General features: G+C 45.6%; 1 pseudogene; it reads left to right on the top strand.

The window, feature by feature from the left end:
- The window catches only part of LOC102373666, an 11,103-nt pseudogene extending 5,688 nt beyond the window's left edge, over positions 1–5,415 (top strand).
- The last annotated feature ends 244 nt before the right edge of the window (positions 5,416–5,659 follow it).

A 5,659-nucleotide genomic window follows, 5' to 3' on the forward strand; every position in this document is an offset into this window, starting at 1 on the left:
CCGTAGCAGTGGCCTGGAGCTGGTTCTGCTGCTATAGGGCCAGGCTGGAGGACTTGCCAGCATGGAGCAAAGTTAAGGAGGAGTGCAGCAGTGGGGGAGAGAGGGGGAGAAGTGGCACAGAGACTGGGAGCTGCAGAGGAGGAGTAGCAGCACATGCAGAGGGAGCAGTGGGCGGGCAACAGCTGAGCCTCCAGTCCCGGCCCCAGGTTGCGGCCAGATCTGCAGCAGCTGTGCCCCTGTTGCCTCATACTTGATTGAAAGGTGAGGGGCTTTTTTCCCCTCCATGTTAGATGGGGGGGGGGGACAGACCCCATCTTCTAATTGAGTAAATATGGTATATTTTCGTCTTTCTCATGTACAGAAGTGGCTAAAATATTTTAGAGAATCAGCACAAATGAGAGATCACAAAGAAAATTGCAGCCACAGCGGTTAAAGTCTGGAAAACTAAAAACAGGATCTTATCATCGGGAAGTGTGGGGCAATCTTCCATAGACAATGTTTCCTGAATGAGCTATAATAAAACGTGAAGATGTCACCTCATGGTTTACCTTATCTTTCAGGCCACTGGAGAGTTACGCTCCTAAAATTTGCTTGGCATATATGCCAATGTAAGAGTCCCCCATCTCAGGAGACAACTGCCACTTGAGAAACCATACTTAATTCTAGCTCTATACTATAGTCATATCTCTATAATCTATTTTAAACACAATAAAACAGTTCAAAATGCTTTGAATTTTTATTTTGTTGTGCCCAGGCATCAATCTAGGATAGTAGAAAAATGCATCCTGCTTGCGTGCTGAAGATTGGGGTAGACAGATAGCCCCTGAAGGCCCTCCCAACCCTATGCTGCAGCACCATGGGGTACCTTGGGCTTCTTTCAAGGATGCTGTGGAGTGCAGCCCGATGTTAGCACCGTTAGATGTAGAAACATGATTCCCAAGATAAACCCAGAGATTTCAAATAGGAATCCATAGTGTTAAAAACATTTTGACCTGTTGTGGGCTATCTGAGTTCTTTGCAATAGAAAATCTCCTATGTTATTTTTCTGTTGTTATAAAGTGAGTGACAACTAAGAGCTGGCATTTTTTGAGGGGTGCCTTGAGTCTAATGAGGAGCGACTTGAGTCTTAAAATATTAAGAACTGCTGCCCTAAACAATAAATCCTGATCCAGTTGTCCACATTTTTCAAAACTCAGAGGCAGAGAAGGTAGTGAATGTGAAGGTGCCTGGGACTATAAACACTGGAATATAATACAGATGCATGCAATTAAGAAGCATTTGTTTTTGCTTTTGCTTTTCATGGTGCTCAGTGATGACAACCTTTGAAGGCCGTATCCTTCCGGGCTGTTACTTCCTGACAGTTGGGCTTCTGTGGTCTGTGAAATACCCGCTAAAATATTTCATGTAGCACGAGGATAAAAAATTCACCTCAAATAAAAACTACCGATATCTGGAGCTCCTTGAAGGAATAGCCAAGGTTATCATGGCTGCGGTGGGTAAGGATCATAACTCGTTACTTGTATTTCTACTGATAGGGCTGCTTTATGGACCCCACAGCCCAACATCAGGATTTGTCAATGAGAAGAAATGTCTTCCTATACTATGGAAAAGGAAACAGAACAGGCTCAGCAAGCTGATGAGATAATAGGGAGGGGGGACAGACTAGAGTTTCCTCTGTCCTCCAGTTAAGGTTAACAAATAACTGGGATTTTTGATGGCAGTAAGCCTTCTCATAGCTAAGGGGGACACACTGTAAATTACTCCGAAAGTCAAGGGGATGGGTCTCACAATACCCAGTGCTTGTGCTTATTCATGTCATGTCAGTACTAATAAAATGCTTACCTGTGGGGCAGTTACACATCCCCACACAAACCTACCTACCTTTCTTGCTGGACAGTTTATTCACGGGGGACCCTACTTGCATCTCTACCGTGAGGACGATCACAGCTGGGTGGATCTGTTAGCCTGGATCCACGGAACCATGTACCTGATCTATGGGCTGTCTGGAGCAGTGGATGTGCTCGCTTCCTTCTCAGTGGAGGTGCCCCGAGGACTGGACCGCTTCATGCTCTCCCAAGCTTTATTTGTTCAAGGTTAGTACCAATAGCACTACTGACAAAAGGCTGGGCAGCTTGGATCCTTTGACTGGACTGCCAAATGCTTATCACTAGAGGTACAACTCACTCAGACTGCCACTTTAAGTGGTCATTTAAAGCCCAGTTCATATGTTGGCCATCCTTTACTTCACTCTAATCCAGTGGTTCTCAACCTTTTGAGACTCAAAGCATCCCTTGGTAGACTGGAGGCATTCCATGGAAAATGCCAGCTCTTAAGTTTTCACTCCTTTTTTGACTACAGAAAAATACTAGAGCAATTCTTCTGTTGTAAGGAATTCAGACAGACCACATCAGGGGCAGAATGTTTCTTACACCAAGAATTCCTATTTGAAAACCTGGATTTAACTTCTGAATCATGTTTGCACACCTAGCGGTGCTAACATTGCGGTGGTACCCTGGTTGAGAATCACTGCTCTAATCATTAAGAGCACGGAGACACAGACAAAAAGCAAAGGCACAAACTTAGACCATAGCATAACTTCTACGCAGTTTGCTTAGGCAGAAGAAAAATCCATAGCATGTGTACTCTGTGGGCACATCCAGACAAGCACACATGTGCAGTTTGTGGCACCTCAAAGCTGTTTGAGGCAACGCAAACCTCATGTGGTGCACGTTCACCTCTGTGGGAGATCCTGGTGTCAAATGAACTGCCACAGAAAAAAGTGGTGCTGAGCATGCAGCAGCAGCGTGCGCCACCAGAAATGGGGCCTGGCTGTCCCGAACTATGCTCTGGCTGTCAGCCAGGCTCCATGCAGGCAGATCAGCACCACTGCTACCCTGGGAGGCCCCCAGGACCCCCGGGTAAGGCTGCTGGGGCCAGCACAAGTGCTGGCCCCAGCCTTCCCTACCCCACCTAGGACAAATTGGTGCGTGCTAGTGCATGCATCCAAAGGCATGCCCTGGGGCATAAAGCATCAGCATTGTGTTACGACTAATTATGCTGTGGCAAATGCATGCCTCTGCACATGCATGCTCATCTGGACATGCCCTGTGAGGCTAATCAAACTTTTCTGGCGCAAGATAAGCTGTCTCGATTCAAACCTGTAAACTTATAACAAAACTTTTAAAAGTGATGTAGTCCTGCCTGATCAGTGGCATATTTAAGCTGGATGAATTAATGGCAATTTTCTCATGGTTTCAAATGCACTGCATGCTTGTCTCCATGCTGATTTGCTCTAGGCTAATGCCTTGAACTAGCTTTGGTCCCTAGCTTCGGTATAGTTTCCCCTGTGCCTTCCAAAAATCAAGTGGCCGATGTAAGCTCAGAACTGTAATCTTTGCCCTTTTGAGGAATCTTAAGCATCATCCGCCTTTTCTTTTAACTCACTCTGAACAACAAATTGACATATCAGATTCACCAGCTGTTCCAAATGGCACCAGTATCCAGGTTCAAGGGACACTTGTCGGCATCCTGTTTCCAGTTCCTCAATAACCATTTAAGCAGCATTAGCACAGCTGAATAATGTGATTTTAAATTTTGACAGGTTTGCTCTTCTATGCTCATGTCCATAACCGCTCTCCACTGGATCAGCACCTTCACTCACTGATGCTCCTTTCTATATTTGGTGGTGCTGTCTGCACCTTGCTGGAAGCATTCATACGAGACCACCCAATCTTGGAGCTCTTGAGGACCAGTATGTTCTTGCTACAAGGATCGTGGTTCTGGCAAGTTAGTTACTCTGGTCTAGTACTATCAGCCTGAATCTTTATGGGAAGGTGAGAAGGCTTCTACTTAACTTACCCTGGTAGATATCTCATAGCTATAGTGCTTTTCTCATAGGGAGATGGACAAATTGTATGAGTAAGCTAAGACAGACTGAAAACAAGATGTGAAATGGGATAAAACATCAAAACTTAGTATTCTGATAAATACTAATAAGCAGGCTTTGCTCAGTTGTCAGACGGGTTTCCCATGAGCTACCTCAATGGCAAGGAAAGCTAAAATCCTAGCATTGTTTGCAGTCCCTCCTCCACTACCCCTTGCTACAGCACAATGCAAGATTTCTAAACTAGGGCAACCAAGAATCATTTAACCTCCATGGATCACGCATGAATTTTTTTTAAAAACTGCCACCCAACTAGTTTCCAGGATGAAGACTGTGCTCATTTCTAAATGCCAGAACAGCACCACAAATGCCTTCTGTCTACAGTCCCTTAAATTACTACAGCAATCATCATCTGACACTTCTGTACTGCCACATCAGGTCTTTTGCTCTGAATCAGCACTAGAGCATCATGCTGGTTGCTGTCTGGACAGCTTCACGGGACTATCACTATGCAGACATCTAAGTCTCAATGTTGTTTTCCCAGGGCCGCCTCTACTTTTACATCACTCAGAGTACGAGGAGGTCAAGGGCTTCCTTACAGCTTCACTTGCTGGAACAACAGGTGAGAGCAGGCATCCTTGAGCAGCAAAGAGAGACTGTGGAATTCAAAGCAAGCGACCAAAGAAAGATCCTTATTACTAATGCAGCCAAGCAGGAAAAAGGCAGAATCTGCCCATAGGCCAGCAGTTAAGTAGAACAACACATCCAAGCATCATGATGATACTGGAACCCAGTAGAGGTCAGCTCAGTGACCAGAGGGAATAAAAGTGGAGATAGCTGGCCAACTGACTGGCTTAATCAGGAAGGGTTTGCATCATATGCCTGCAGTTTTTTAAAAGCCAGATTATTCCTTTTCACAGTAAACTGGAGTGTTTGTCCAAGACCTTAATGCAACATCATGGAGAGCATGGAAACCCATTAGTCAGCGCATCCACATTTGGGAACAAAGCAAAACAAGGGAGGGAAACTTGAGTGATAAGGTTGCAGGGCTGGGCTGCTTACTGTATCATTTTACTCTAACCAGATTGGATTTGTGGTGTACTCACCATGGGGAGAGCCAGGCTGGGACCAGGCTGACCATGGAAATATCATGTTCATCACCATGTGCTTCTGCTGGCACTATATGGGTATCCTTCTCCTTGTCACCTTCAACTACACCATCATTTACAGGTATGCAGCTGGGCTAGACTGTGGGAGCCTGGGTGGGAGAACAAATAACGACATACTTAGCCAATAGATTTCTGAGAGCAAACCTGGAAAGTGGAAAGTCTGCGGTTGTCTCTCCTTCTACCTTGTCCAGGTCTCTGTACAGCTAAGGGAACTGGACCATCTGCTATTGTCCACACCCTTAAGCCATCCCCTTGAGCACTTCCAAACTCAGTCCATCAGTATCCCTGAGTGGGTACTACTAACACCTCGTTCATTTGTATCCTTTATCTCTCTGCTCTCAATGTCCCCACAGACCTTATTGAAAAACTGCTGCAGGGAGCTGCCCAGCTTAGTCATATGCTTGTACAGGCTCCTCATTTACTGGCTTCCCAGTCTAGACTAATTCTCTCATCCGAGATCAGTCTTTATGGTCCCTACAGTGAATGGAGCCAGAAGCAGGTCAGTCAATCTGAGGTTTCTTTGTTGGCTACTGTATTTAGTCCAGCTTGCTTTTCATAGTTTCTAGGGTCGGAAGGGACCTGGGCAGATCATCTAGTCCGACCCCCT

Source organism: Alligator sinensis, unplaced genomic scaffold (genome assembly GCF_000455745.1).
Source record: "Alligator sinensis unplaced genomic scaffold, ASM45574v1 scaffold1153_1, whole genome shotgun sequence".
NCBI classification, from domain to species: Eukaryota; Metazoa; Chordata; order Crocodylia; family Alligatoridae; genus Alligator; species Alligator sinensis.